The following is a 16,552-nucleotide window of genomic DNA, read 5'->3' on the forward strand; positions in this document are numbered from 1 at the left end:
GAGAGGGAGAGAGAGAGAGTGTGAGAGAGAGTGAGAGAGAGAGAGAGAGATAGAGAGAGAGAGATAGAGAGAGAGAGAGAGAGAGTGAGAGAGTGAGAGAGAGAATGAAAATTGTACAAATTAAACATTTTGACTCTTCGGTGCTTTGACAACAGCAGATTAGCACTATTAATCAATTTATTTAAATGAGAATCGACGTACCTTTTCATCATTTTCTAACATCTCAAGTTAGTCTTTAATATTAATAATTCAATCCCCTGGCTTATGAGGACCAGCGTAACGGTTAATTTGATTAAAAATGCTTCTTGAAAATAATATAGAAAAGTTAAAGTTAAGATATAAAAGGCAGATCCATTTATTTTCAGAAGGATTTATTTCAGGACTTCTTTATTCAAAGCCAGAGAGCTTCCAAAGCTTTACAACTGACTGTTTTATTGTTATAATTTAAAAGCTCCATCAACAAGGTTGGAAAACCGAATATAAACAATGTTATAAAACCGTAAAATGTACGGTGGCGTCTGAATTGATTTTTCCCCCTTTTTATTATTGCCATTATCTGTTTGAAATAAAGAAAGAGAGGGATTTTATTCTTCATCGGATCGAGGATAATGGCCGGCGGCGTTCTTCTGCAGGCATTCGCTAGCTCGTTTATATTCAACGGCGGAATTCCTTTTGTGCACCGTCTCAGGTAGGAATATTGGAAGGGATCAGGCTGAAAAACTGTCTCATTTTCGGCAGTAAAATTTACGAACGAGGATGTTTATTCTATATTGCGCGGTATGATTTTCCGAGTATATTCGAGTAACGATAACTCACAAAACAAGTGTATAGCGTAAATAACAAAAAAAAAAAAAAAAAATAGATGAGAAATGAAATTATCAAAAGAAACCTTTTCATTAGAGATCTTGAAAATGCTTAGCATGATTAGCACGTGTTGTTTGATCTCGGTTCATCATTGGCTGTCAGACTTCATCTTCAATGATCGAATCTTGAAAATCCCAACCTTTTGTAAAACAAAATATCCCCTTACATAAAAAAAGCTCACATTTTAACATTTAATTATTTAAAAATACAATGGGAAAAAGCAGATAAAATGTCAAAAACAAATATGAATAATACAAGGCCATATTTGTGTAAATTATCTTCATATTCAACGCGAATTTCATTTTTTGAACAACATATTCATATAATTCACCTTAGAAATATACGCCTATATACGGAAAAGCCGTAGATACCTTAATAAAATCTTGAATGTCCTGGCAGGACATTGAGGCCTATGCGACGGGTGATAGCTTGTAAAGGGCCCGCCCTGATAGAATTATCCGGCCAGCCCTAGAGTCCGCCTTTAGGGATAAACCTGTCTTTTATCAGCTCTACAAGGCAAAATATTGTCGGGGCAAAAAGGAGGGAAAAAGAGAAAACCGACACTAATATCAACAAATATTTGTCTAAATGTTTCATAGATGATTCATCTATTAGAGAAATTAAGGGGAATAGGTCTATTTTGAAGGTTTCAAGTCGTTCAGGTTGTAAAATTATATCAGACTGGAATTTTTTGACATGACTATTTTAACGGTTAATCATGATTATTCGGAGATCGTGAGTTGCAGTCTGATCTGACATAGGTTTTAGAAAAACATTTTCGATGTCGTGCCAACGTTCAACTTTATTAAGATTCTTCAGGGCTCAAGGTGTCCGTTTTCTGCGTAATTGTGCCATTCTTGTCTGCCGTGTTGAAAGTGCTCCGACACAAAAGAATGGTACAATTACGCAGAAAACAAACACTTTGAGCCCTGAAGATGATCTCAATAAAGATCGAAACGTTGGCACGATAAAGAACATGCTTTTCTGAAACCTACGTGACACCAGACCGCATCTCACGATCTCCGAATAAACATCGACTAACGGTCACTAATCACCACACGTTAACCATCATGTTAAACAATTCTATTCTGCCCTTGAAAGTGAAAAAAACAAAACATCATAGAATAATGTAATTATATTATATTGCGAAAAGGCCTCCCAGCTTATTAATATGCCAAAGTCTACTGGGGATTGGGGATGCTCTTGAAATTATCTACAAAGGGGCGATTCTTCCCATCCTGTCGTATGCCGCTCCAGTTTGGCTCGGAGTACTAAAAAAGCAGTACAATGTTAAAAAATTAAGAAGTGTACAACGCAAAATGGCACTGAGGTTTGTTAATGGTTTCAGAACGATTTCATTTGAGGCTGTATGCATTCTGGCTGACATTCTTCCCGTTGGCGTTTATCTTCAAGACGTCGTCGATCAAAATCAAATTTTGACAGGAACTACTACACATATAGGACCAAACTATGAAATTGATTGCTTACCAGTAAATAAATGGCCGCACCCGGCAATGTTCCATGAAATAAATAAAAACCTTGAAATGTCCGATCGTGATATTCAGATTTACACAGACGGAAGCAAAATGAACGGCCAAGTCAGTTGCGCAGTAGTCATTTTTAAAGATTCATTCAGAGGAAAAACATAAAGTGTATGTTTTTCATACCTTGGTGCTCTAAGAATCAAGCTGAACTTCTGGCTATTCTCAAAGGTTTAACGTGGCTAGAGGAATACAATCCAAACACTGATAAAAGAACAGCCACATTACGGACAGATGGCCAAGTATCCCTATTCTCGATTCAGGACTATCCAAACCTGCTTCTTGTTGATGAAATCAGGCAATTGGCTTTCCACCTAGAAAATACCGACGGTTGGTCTATAAGCATCAAGTGGATAAAGCTCTCTGTGAATTCACTGGAAACAGAGCAGCTGACATATTAGCCAAGTAGGCAGCCAACTGCAAGGACAAAATTAGCTTTTACCGTGTGCCGATTAGCTACTACACTCCAAGACGAGACCAGAAAGCAATGGGAAAAACAATGGTCGACAACAACAAAAGGGCTTCACATGAAAAGGTTCTTCCCAACGATAACTGTCCGAACAAACTCAGCATTTAAGCACCATTATAAGTTGACCCAAGTACATACTGGGCATGGGAAAAACCGAGCATACGTTCATCGATTCACGATTATAGAGGACCCAAAATGTCATTGCAGTAATCCAGAGGAACAGACATAGGATCACATACTGTTGTACGGTACTTTATTTGATAAGCCCAGATCAGAGTTTGAGCGTTGATGACAATACGAACGTTTACAGTGAACACTTTCTAAAGTTCCTCGACTCTATAGACTTTAATTTACTGTGATATACCTGTGAGACTAAGTTAAGACAAAATTAGAATAACATTATTAAATTCATTGCAATCTACATACAAGCACCATATATTTTAAATAAAAATGTAATTATTTGATATATTACAAGCATACTTGTTATAACCATGTAATATCAAAAGGGAGCATGCAATAAATTAAAAAAACCTAATATAATTTAACGTAACATCTTTTAAATTTAAACGTATCGCTGATATAACGTATATTATGACATAGTTATTAATTAAATAAAGAAAACTTTAATTACATATTAATTTAAGCTCATCCAAATTGCTTACAGTGCCTAGATAAACAATAGATTAATGTAATCAATTTTCTTTCCTTCTACGTCTATAAATATTTAGTTTTAACAGTTTTATCGTATCTCGAGGGAAAAATGTTTTTTTTTTTTTGATAAAGTAGAAAAGATAAAGTTTAAATTTGGTGTTTTACTGTGTTAATAATAGTTTCTAATTATTCTATGTTACAGAGGCGACTCTTTTATAAAGGTTTTTTTTAATATACTGACTTCATTAATGTTTGATTAATAGTATATTTGAACTACCACTTATTTTTCCATTGATTAGGTTGTGTTTGACCACGAATAATTTCCCATTTTTGGTATCTGTCATCGTTCTGTCTGAGTTTAATTGTATGACCGCTCATTTATAACGCGCTAGTACATTTGGGTAGCTAAAACAGTAAAAAGTAGGTCGGAATTATATTAATATCAGCACTGTTCATTTTCCGTATGGTTTTGTTATTATGTCGAATAGTGTGGTCATTTGGAATTTTCCGATTATTTTAGCCCATTATTATTATTTGGCAGTGTTTTCGGAGAATGTACACTCATTTCTCTCGTGCGCATCCAATATTTTAGCTATGAGTGAAACCACGCGTTTGTTCCGTTTCTTAATAATAATTACTTTTATAATTATTTCAATATACGAAGTTCGACAGTAAACTTTTTCCCATCACCCCAATAAAAAATAGTGAAATGTTTTGGACATTTGGTGTGTAACTTTCTCAGTTGATTATTTCTTATTTTGACCTTATTTTTTTTTTATTTTAATTTTTAAAAATATATTGTTCAATAAGATTTAAGGCGTGCTAGGAAAATACCCGGGGAAAATGTTAAGAGTAAGACTTAGAGTTAAGTCGGAGAATGGCGTCTTACTTCAATAAGTTCGGAGTCGCGAAGCCTCTCCAGAAGAAATTCAACCACTTCTCGTGAAAAGAATAAATTTAATATGCACCCAGAACAATTCTGACATTATTTGCTAATATATACTCAAAGGCAGATTTTTTTAAATTTTGATGTCTATTTCAAAATATTTGTTTTTTTTTATTGTTATATTAATTACAACATACTTATTTTAGTATAAACTAAATTAAACGAGATCAGAAATTCATGAGGTTTTTGTAAAATTATTTACTAATAGAATAAATTGTTAGTTAAATTTATATTTCACAATTTAGATAGCTTTGTAAATAAAAATGTTTCTTTTCAATCCCCCCAAAAATGTATAAAATTAAACGCGTTTTTTAAATTCGTTAAATTACAAGTATAATCAATATTACGTTATTATTTGTTTGAAAAATGTGAAAAAATAATAAAATACAAATTTAAAAATTTCATTTGGAGTAAGAGGAAGATATGTTTTTACGTGTGTAGAGATTAGTGACCGTTAATCGATATCTGAATAAATATTTTTTTACTATTTTCCCAAATAAAAATAAACAATGTGTATGCAATAAAAACTTAATTTGGCATGAGTCTGTGTATTTCCATAATTTATTTTGCCTTTATAAGGCGAGAGCTCTTTGATCGAATTTTTACAATAATGTCCTTATTCTTTGAAAAAACTCTTTTCAAATTATTGAAATTTCCAGTTCTCTGATTTCATTCATTTGTTTTATGTTCATTTTTTATTTTTCTATAATTTTGTATTTTATTATGAACAAATATATGTAAATATGTAATTTAAAAAAAAATAGGTAAAATATCTAATCATATGTAAAATAAAATACAATTTATTTGCTGTTAAATAGCTTGAAACATGAAATAAAAGTTTCAAAAACGGAACATATAAATCTAGTCCCTACTATAGCCTTACATTTGCTAATTATTTCTTTTTTGAATATTTATATCCATACTAATCTTTTTAAATTTTTTTAATCAAAAACTCAAATTGATAAATTTATAAACGCTTTCTTGTAATAAATTAATAAAAGAACTGTAATTCTATTAAGTTTAATCAGTTAATGAACCATTATCCAAAGGAGATAAAAGTATAGGAGGGTAACTAGAGGAAATAAAGTTTTATCATCTATTATATTCAATGAAACTTTACGATGGGTAATTTTTCTGAATTATCTAAAAATAATGCTATTTGAAAAATTACTATCTTTATTATATATTTTGTCAAATTATGAAAGAAATCCAATTTTGTAAATGGCTTTGCGGTGTTATATCATTATTTTTATCTCTGCTCTCTTTTTTTTTATCCGTGTTCTCCAATCAGCTAGTGGTTTAGGCGTTTTCTGACGGTTTATACAAGTTATTATCCAAAGGGAACCCAAGACAAACCAGAATCTTGTCAGGCTTATTTCACGGCAATAGTTCCATTACGTGTTTTCTTTCAATTCCAACTTTATGCGGCCGGATTGGATTTTTCGGCTTGGCGACTAGAAAAGTAATAACGTGCTTAATCCGCTATCAGATCCCCATTCCGATGTGTCATTCAATTCCTCTTTCTTGCCAAGGGTGTAATTACAATCGATTTTTCATCAATCGGCGAATCTGACGGGAATTCGGGCTTCGTTGAATCTCGATTATGAAGTCAGACCCTCGAAAGAAGTTGACGCGTGCTTTCTTTCAACTTCACTAGCCTTAAAGTACTAACTCAAATGGGATTACTTTACATTCACCTACTTAAACAAATTCTACACATGTCTTCAGTAGTAAAATGAAACTACCAAAACCGTTTTCTTTCGACCTTTAGCCCAGGCTTCATTTGATGCGGGATGAGCGAGTTTGTCCAGCAACCATGTCCAGGGGCCGCACTACATGTGTGGGATCGACATGATCATTAAAACCCTCCAATCTAGCCTGTCGTGGTGCCTACAGGGAGTCGGATTTTAAATTACTCCGGGTTTGTCCACATCATCATTATACTCTCTCATCATCTGTTACTGATCAACATGGCGTCCATTGTTACAAGACAATTGGGTCATGACTAATAAGAAAGACTATGTATAGGACTAAAATACATGTATGTAAAATATTGTCAAATATAAATTTAACTAAAAATTTATTCTATCACTAAATAATTTAACGAAAACCTCATGCATTTCTGATTTCGTTTAACTTGGGTTAGATTAAAATAAGTATAACGTTGTAATTAATATAACGGTAAAAATACATATAGTTTGAAATAAACAACAAAATACAAGTTTTTCTGCCTTTGAGTATATATTAGCAAATAATGTCAGAATTGTTCAGGGTGAATGTTAATATTATTCTTTTAACGAGAAGTCGCTTAATGTCTTCTGGAGAAGCATGGCGACTCCGGACTTATTCAAGTAAGACGCCATTCTCCTACTTAACCCTAAGTCTTACTCTTAACATTTTCCACCGGTGTTTTCCTAACACGCCTTAAATCTAATGATTTGAAACAAAGAACAAATTTAACCTTTTCAATTGAATTATAATTGAACAATCGCTTTTTTAATTTTTGTTAAAAGCAAGAAAAAATAGGGACAAAATAAGAAATAATCATCGCAGAAGGTTACACACCAAATGTCAAAACTATATATTTTACAATATTTATTGAGGTGATGGAAGAATGTTTATTGTCGAACTTCGTAGATTTAGTAATTATAAAAGTAACTATTATTACTAAACGCAACTCTCACTCATAGCAAAAAAAAAAAATTGAATGAATACATGAGAAATGAGGGAACATAATCTGAAGACATTGTCAGAAAAAGAAAAATCTGATTAAAATCATCGTGAAATTCAAAAGAGAAAAGCATATATATATTGTGACAAAAAAATAGGGTTTTATAACATCATGTTTGTAAGAGAGGAAAGTGGTTTTTTTGCCCCAAAATCTATTTTTTATTTTTTTATTTTCTCGCCTCGATCAGCTTCCTTTTCTTGTGAGGAGGTATGTAACCTTGTAGTAAGATGTATACATTTTTATTAGTTAAAAAAATTGGTGAAAATCAGCAATGAGTGTTGTTATTACGTGCGTGTATTTAGTGCCGGGGATTAAGTGATAACGCGATCGCTTGGACCGTGCCAGAGGTCGCCGAAGAGAACGGTGCGGAAAACACCTACGAGTGGGCAACGAATAGAGATTCTTCGGAAAACGGCTCGTCCGGATTTTTGTTTTTTTTTTCTTCGTGGGTATTTCCATTTTTGGAGTTTCCACCGGGCGCCTTCCTCACCAGACCACGGCGACGAGCAAGGACTGTCTGTTCGAGGTTTTCGGACCATAGAGGACATATAGAGGCGGCTCCAATTCTCTTTATTTTGAGCGGGTTTCGGCAGGACTGGTGCCCAGGAGGACTCGGCGAATGGTTGTGGCTGGACCTACGATTCCCAAGTAAAATTGTTGGTTTATGTGAAAGACTGCATGAAGAAGTGATTTTTGTTTGTTTTAATTTTAGCGATTTTCTATTGTTAATTTAGATGATTAAGTTTTAATTCTTTTAAGTTAGTCCAGATCTGGTTTATTGTTTATTTTATAGCTGGTTAAGGAAACAAAGTACTTATTTTAATTTCACTCTGCTTAGGAATAATAAATCGCCCCATTGTTAAGAGGATTCTCATTTCTTTTTTTTTTGTGTTTTATTTCCCTCCTTATATACTATAATCATATATATATATAATTATTATAACCTCCTTTTCTTTGTTTGGCTTGATTACTTTGCATGGCCAGGTACCTCGTAAATATATGAATAATCATTTAAGCAGAGGGAATTCGAATGCGATAAGGAGAAGGTAAGGTTGCTGATCAGAACCCTCCGTGTTAGGCTGGCTTTATCCTGGCCCAAGCCTAGTGGCCTTGCCTGGAGTGCACCCCTCCATGGCGAGTGTCCGCCATGGAATAAAGTAAATCATTTATTTTTTTATAGAAAATACTACTTTCCTCTCATATATTGATTGTTTTGTTTATTTATTTATTTTTCTCAAATTTATTTAGAGTACAAATAAAAGTATATTTTTTTAGTTAAAGGAATTCCCCATTACTCTGAACGCATAAAATGGGGTGGCGCCCAACTCACCAATATTTCTTTGGTTTTTAATATATATATATTTTTTTTTTAATATATTTTGTGTATTGTCCCTCNTATAAAACAGATTAAACAAAAATCTAATTTAGATGCATTGCCTAACCCTTAGCTTACAAAGAGGATTAGCGCCAGAGTAATGAGCGGACATATTATAAAACAGTGACAAATACCAAAAATAATGGACTTAATCGAGATATAAATAACTAATCAACGTAAAAAGAACTGGAATAAAATTATTATAAAAACAGAACAAACCAGAAAGATATCTACTGCCGATGTACTGTCTCTCCCTTGGCTAAAGAATGGATCGGCGGGGAAAAATGAGCGGACATACTCAGAAGATGTCATATAAAAATTATCAGACTAACAATTAATTAAGGTTTTTAGTTGAGATAAAAAAGTCAATGGCACGAGCGGGATTCGAACCCACGATTTTCGGCTTGATACTTGCGGTTGAGAAGGGAAGTTGGTGTCCGAGTGGATCGAGGTCACGATAGCTCAAGTGGTAGAGCAGCGGCGTATCGAGCCAAAGATCGTGGGTTCGAATCGCGCTCGTGCCATTGACTTTTTTATCTCAACTAAAAACCTTAATTAATTGTAATATATTAATTGGTCGGTCATGCGGACCACGAAATTAGTGAATTTATTATTAGACTAATTTAATTGGTATATAAAAATAAATAAATACTAATCTATTAATCTTTTTAGTTGGTACAATTAACTAAAGTAATTACTTTAATTATTATGCAAGTATGGTTGAGTTAAAAAACTGATGTTATGAGTGAGACTCGAACCCAAGACCACCGGATGGGTCATGGGTTCGAGTTCCGCTCATGAAGCCACTTTTTCAACTCAATAATATTTTTCCTACATACATTAAAATAACTATTGTGAATTTAAATAAACGGGAAATTCCCCAAAATACTTTTCAACAAGCAAATAATTTGAAAAAAAAATTATAAAATACTGTAAAGATCAGACAAAAGTATAATTTCTATTTACGATTTCGATGTCATATTCTGACAACGCTGATCGAAAAACACCAATATTCGCCATAAATAAAGAGGAAAGTCTACAACTATGTTATTTAACAAACAAGTAATTACAAAAGCTTACATTCGAAAATTGAACAGACCAAACTGAAATCTAATTCCGACGAACTATCTCACCCTCTTACTTAACAAAATGGACTATTGTGAGAAAAATGAGCGGTCACACTCTGGAGACCCGTGTTGAAAAACAATGATGAACTTAGATAAACAGTAAATACCAAAAAATACAAACAAATAATTAAAAAATCATATCTTAAAAAATGAACAGACAAGACGTAAATGTAATTCCGATACGCAACCCATATTTCAGCAAATATGATGGACTATTTTAAGAGTAATGAGTGGACATGCATCGAAAACGCATACAGCAAAATTTAAAAAAATGCCCTAGAACATATATTTAATGAGAAACATGCACAAATCATAGCTCAACTTATCGCTTTTATGCCTTAATCAATATAAATCAAAAGTCTATAATCAAAACTGTTTTTTTGAAATAATTTAAAGTTTAATAAAAATTCTCTGAACTAGAGCGTCGTAGCATATTAATTTAAATGTGGGAACAAATCAAAGAGTAATCTAATTTTAATGATAATTCGTTTTCCTCTTCACTTACAAAAATAATAATAAATCTTTATTTGCAAGAATGTACATTACATATAAATTTATAGCAAAAAATAATATTTCGGTACATCCCCGGCCGCTGTCGAAAAGCAAAGCTTGTACTAGACAGCAGGACTTTTCGGAGACCATCAGAGAAATAAACAGTATTATAACAGTATAGTATATCTTTATAAAATGAAAAACAAACTTTATAAAATAACTAAACTTTATAAAATATCTTAACTACAATTTAAAATTGTTAAAATTATACATTTTTTACCTTCTTTGTAGTTTTTGAAATTTTGAATAATAATCCTCTCTTTATAAAAACAACGAAGTGCCATATTTAATGAAAAGTTATAATATTGCGTAGATTTTACATTGCATAAATGTGAGTTAGCCAATGAATTGTGTCTTGTGTTATATTCAATGATAATTTTTGTTTATATAAAAACATGAACATTTAGGAAAAATTTGGTATAGATTCATTCCTATAAATTCACTGTATAATTTTTTCGTATTATATCTACACGGTTTACGTAAAATAATTTTAAGAAATGAGTTTATACTTACATCCAGAGTCTTAGTGTAGCTTTTTTAGTACTCCCCCCTCTAGGAAAAATACCTATTAGGCATAAGCTATTGAGCAAGAGAAAACTATATTGCCCTCATGAGTTTAATTTTCCTAAAGTTGCGTAAAATTCTAAATTTATAAAAGAGCTTTCTCAGACAGGAAACCAAAGAATAAAATCTCAAATTCAAATCAAATTCTAACACTGTAAGCAAAACGGATAGGCTAGCAAGGACACACATCATTATCATCACAAGTATGAAAAGCAAATTTTAAATTATTAGTATTTATTTTCTTTTTCAATGAAAAGTGTAATACATTATATTTTTTTGTGTTTAAAATAAAAAAAAATTGAGTTTAACCAAAAATTAATCATTTTCATTTCATTATTTATAGTTATAGTTAAATTGATTACATTATCCCCTGAGAAAATGATACATGTATCATCTAGATAACTAAATATTTTTCCATATAATTTTATTTTCGAAAAATCATTAATATATAAAAGAAACAAAATTGAGCCTAAGACTGTACCTTGTCGTACTCCCGATTCAACGCGTAAAGAAAAACCATAAACTGTTCCAACCTTTGTGACTAGAGTCCTGTCCGATAAATATGATTCGAAGAGTTTAAAGGCAATATTAGTGAGACCAATACTCTCAAGTTTTTTTAGCACCAACTAATGGTCAACAGAGTCTACAGCTTTTTTAATGTCCAGAAAATACTAAAGAAATTGAAACAACAGTGAAAAGAACAACAAAATTATGAATAGTAAAAAGAGTAATCAATTTCTAAGGTCTAGGCACTAAAATATGATAATATTTACATTTATCAAACTAATTACACAAAACTTATGATGAAAGGGTCATGTGTACTATGAGCAAGTTTTGTGACACATGTGATTATGTGAGTTGTATGTCGTACTGTAGTGTCAATTCGGTTTGTCTGATTTTGTTTAAGAAACAATTTAGTAAAAGTCGAGTAAAAATATTTAAAAAATTGAGTTGACGAATTTTCCCTGAGACTCGAACTTAATTATCCTGTCGATCGTATTTCTCTGTCTCTAGAAATATCGTCGGTTCTGAATTAATTCTTTTATAAATGGTCCCTCGATGGCTTGAAAAAAAGGTGCATGTCTCAGCTAGAAACTTTTATTCTGCTTCTCGTAAGTTCAATCAGAAAAGGGTCTACTTTATCCACCCAGGAGCGACCGGCCTAAAAAGAGATTCAGCGAAGAAAATTGCATTTTAATGGGAGTTTCTTGTTCTTGCATAAGTTTATCCGAATTGCCGAGTTGTTCCGCAAACTTTGTTTTTCCGCTGCACCAAGTCCCATTATCCCGAATATAAAAATTTTCTGGGCTGTTTTCAAGTTTCCTTCGGCAACTCTCTTCTCTGCCTACAAACACAAAAAGAGCTGTATATGATTCAATATTCTTAGTCATTGTCCTACGCAACCAAAAAAACTTTCTACTCGATATCAAGCATATTCATCTGTCAATCAACTCATATCTTTTATGATCCAATCATACTCATAAGAGGTGTTGTCCCTCTTTAAGTAGAGAGTCATGAAGGTCTTAGACCTTCAGAACATTTGTTGAAATATCTACCTGTTTAACATAAGTTTATTCTATAAAATTCTTTAAAAAAATAGCCATCTTTGTATTGTCTTTTAAACAAATTATCGACGGATTAATTATCCAAGTCAAAATGAAAATTTCTAATTTAAAACTTAAAAGGACGATATTTGGGCTTTGACGATGCGCAGTTTCCCAAGGTGCAGATATGATTAAAGAGAGAGATAAGATTGCTCGGAAATAGGACTACTTAGCAAATATTTGTCGAGTCCGGAGCAGATCGTTACTCTCCACCACATTAACTGTATTAGCTTTCACAAGTAGAGCATTAGCATTTCATCTGGTGCACTTTAATACGCATTTGATGCCTGGGGGTCCCTTTTTCGATTTGTTCCCTTGGGCTCTGAGATCCCTGGCGAGGGGGGAAAACTTACAGGGTGCAGGTCGTGAGCTTTATTCTTGTTTAAACATTCGAAACCCTAAGACGGAGCTTTTAAACTAAAAAAAGGCTGGGTTGTAAATTTTCATTAATTCGCGCCCCTCAGGGACATTCATACATTTTTTCTTTGATTCCAGATTTTATTGTTTAAAACACAAAATATGAAATTGATACTGTTAAAAGTGGATACTGAATATTCTAGTAAAAAAAAATTGATATAAATATTTCTAATTATCTAGCAGTATCCAACAACGATTATTGTCTGCAAAGGTAATCTAATTCTGTAAATTAATATGTGAAATTAATGGTAGAAATATATTTTTTGACCCAACCTTCATTAAACCGTCACCTCATATTGTGAATATTGCAAGTGATTGTATTATTAGAGTGAATGTGTAGTCTGAGACAATAGCTGGTTATTGAATACTCTATCTAACGTCAATAAAATTAGTTATAAACTTGAATGTTATGTGAAAAGGGTGATGGTGGAAAATCGATTACTCCTCCAGTCTACCTGGTAGATATCTCATTTTGTGAATATTGAGTGATTGTATTTATTAGAGTGAATGTGTAGTCTGAGACGATGTTGGTACATTGAATACTCCACCTAACGTCCATAAAAATAGTTTATAACCACCTTCAAAAGTTGAGCGGGAGTGCGCGAGAATTCGCCGGATGCGCAGCGGCTCCCGGCAGACGAGCAACGCATGGCGAGCAGAAAAGGTGGCTTTTTTTCTTGTTGTCTTCGCTCTTGCTTTTTTTCCCCGGGGACCACAATTGGACATCATCTGAACTCGGCGTCCTATTTTCACGGAGGGAGATCTTTCTACACGTCGGAGTGGACAGGAGTTCGACGATTATTTATCTGCCTGGAAACTGTTCAACGAGCTGCAAGGGGTAACCTCGTGTCCGCAGAACATTTTCATTTTTATTTGTCCGTTTGTTAATTGATTTCTCAGTTATTGCCGGCATAACGTTTATTTTTTTTTGTTTTCTTAATTTTTACAAAGGGGCTTATTCAGCATTGTTTATTTTTTATTATAGAAAGGATCCATACCTATTTGTTTTATTTAATTTAAATTTAAAAAAAGGAATATTTATATTTTGTTCATTCTTATTTTTTCAACAAAAATATAAAAAAAAAGGTGTTTATTGTATTTACTACTGCTGTAGTACATTTTATTTGACCTGAAACAACTGTCATGGCACCACGACATTTTTCTTTTATATAATATTTTTAATTACCCTTTTCATTTCTATTACAAGTTATAAACTGGAATATTATATGTAAAGAGTGATGGTGGAATGTGGAGTTCTTTACCAGTCTGCCTGTAGATATATCATATTGTATATATTGCAAGTGATTGTACTTATTAGAGTGAATGTGTAGTCTGAAACAACAGTTGGATATTGAATATGCCTATACGAAGTCAACAAGAATAGCTATAAACTTGTGTATTATATGTAAGGGGTGATGGATGAATATTGAGTACCCCACCAGTATCTCATTTTGTGTATATTGAGAGTGATTGTATTTATTAGAGTGAATGTGTAGTCTGAGACAATAGTTGGTTATTGAATACTCCATCTAACGCCAATAAAAATTGTTATAAACTTGAATCTTATGTGTAAAGGGTGATGTAGGGATATTGATTACACCTCCAGTCTACTTGGTAGATATCTCATTTTGTGTATGTATTGACAGTGATTTTATTTATTAGAGTGAATGTGTAGGGTGAGACGATGTTGGTGCATTGAATAACCCCATCGAACCTCAATTAGATTTATATTGATAGTTATTGTATTTATTAGAGTGAAAGTGTAGTCTCAGACACTAGTTAGATATTGAATACTCTATCTAACGTCCAAAAAAATTGTTATCAGCTGGAATATTATATGTAAAGAGTGATGGTGGAATGTGGAGTTCTTTACCAGTCTACCTGGTAGATACCTCATATTGTGTATATTGCAAGTGATTGTACTTATTAGAGTGAATGTGTAGTCTAAGACAATGTTGGTACATTGAATACTCCATCTAACTTCCATAAAAATAGTTATAAACTGGAATATTATGTGTAAAGAGTGATGGTGGAATGTGGAGTCCTTTACAAGTCTACCTGGTAAATATCTCACATTATGTATATTGCAAGTGATTGTATTTATTAGAGTGAATGTGTAGTATGAACGAATAGCTGAATATTGAATACGCCTGTCCAACGTCAACAAGAATAGTTATAAAGTTGTATATTATATGTAAGGGGTGATGGAGGAATATCGAGTACTCCACCAGTATTTAATTTTGTGTATATTGAGAGTGATTGTATTTATTAGAGTGCATGTGTAGTCTGAGACACTTAGATATTGTTAGATAGTGAATATTCCATTTAACGTCTATAAAAATAGTTATAAACTTGAATGATGTGCGTAAAGGGTGATGGTGGATCGATTATTCCACCAGTCTACCTGGTAGATATCTTATTTTCTGTGCATTGCAAGTCATTGTATTCATGACATATTGAATACCCCCCTTCGAACGACAATAGCAATAGTTATAAACTAATATATTATGTGTTCGTGTATATTGAAAATGATTGTATTTATTAGAGTAAATGTATTGGTATATTGAATGCGCCCATCGAACCTCAATTAGAGTTTGGTTAGTTTAGTTATAAATGTACAGACGTCTCCTTCTCCGCATACATCCCTCACCTTCTCATAGAGCTCCATTGGGATTATCAGTTAAGTTGAACAAAATTTCATATCTTTACTTGATAGTGCAATAATAGCACGTCAAAACTATGTCTATGTGTTTCTTATCATCATAAGAAATGCGTTTAAAAAAATTATCAAAATCGTTCTAGTAGATTCGAGATTAGCTTATTCATAGAAACCAACTTTTTCTCTCTTCTGTTAGTGTAGATATAGATTTGTCCAGCAATAATGTCTCTTTTAGAGAGAAATTTATTGGTATTACCAGCCTTGTGTTATAATATTTTGTAGATGATTCTGACAGTGGATCAATCGTGCCAACGTTTGTACTTTTTGAATGTAAATATCGGTTGTCCACATTTTTTATCAGACTACCGTTTTACACCAAAAACCAGTTATGACGAAAAAGTTTTTTTTCCTAATCGTCGGTTTAGTATAAAGAACACAATTTAAAACGTGCGAGCAGTTTTTTAAAATAAAATCTCCATCCCTTCATTTCCATTTCAGCAGTTGTAATCCGGTTTGTCGAGACAGCTTGTACATAATCCTATGTAAAATCCACGTGTGCAATCATTAAGTAGTACCGGCGGATTCCACCTGGTCTGTCGAGCGTTACTAAAAGATTGGCGAATACATCCATTGGAATAAATAAATTTAAAATTAATGTTTTCTATAACCTATATTATTAAACAGGAATGTAGTCCATATTTTTTCTAAAAATATCGAAATAATTTTTCACAATTACATATATTATTTCCGGAACTTGTAATCGCGGGCAGGTTGAATTTCCTGAAAAATGCACCCTTCTCTCACTTAATCCTTCCATAGTTAAATTTTCAATTACTTCAGTAATTATGATGGGAATACAGATTCGCGGGTGGAAACCATCAAGTCCCAAGTCCGTACCTTCGTCCGGTAGATCGTGGAAGTCAAGTAATTAGCAAGTTTGCCATAATGTTGAAAGTTTCACGATGATTTCTGCAAAGATAATATTAACCACCTGATTCAAACATTTCCAACGGTTGCCGCAGGTTGTTTTAGTTAAATTTTTAATTAAGGCT

The 16,552-nt window shown here is 32.8% G+C and overlaps 1 protein-coding gene across 3 annotated transcripts in view; it reads right to left on the bottom strand.

The window, feature by feature from the left end:
* The window catches only part of LOC106668656, a 191,453-nt gene that overhangs the window by 50,442 nt on the left and 124,459 nt on the right, over nt 1–16,552 (bottom strand). The gene's annotated exons all lie outside the window — the stretch shown is intronic.

This window comes from Cimex lectularius, unplaced genomic scaffold (genome assembly GCF_000648675.2).
Source record: "Cimex lectularius strain Harlan isolate CLEC.00 unplaced genomic scaffold, Clec_2.1 scaffold250, whole genome shotgun sequence".
In the NCBI taxonomy this organism is placed as follows: Eukaryota; Metazoa; Arthropoda; class Insecta; order Hemiptera; family Cimicidae; genus Cimex; species Cimex lectularius.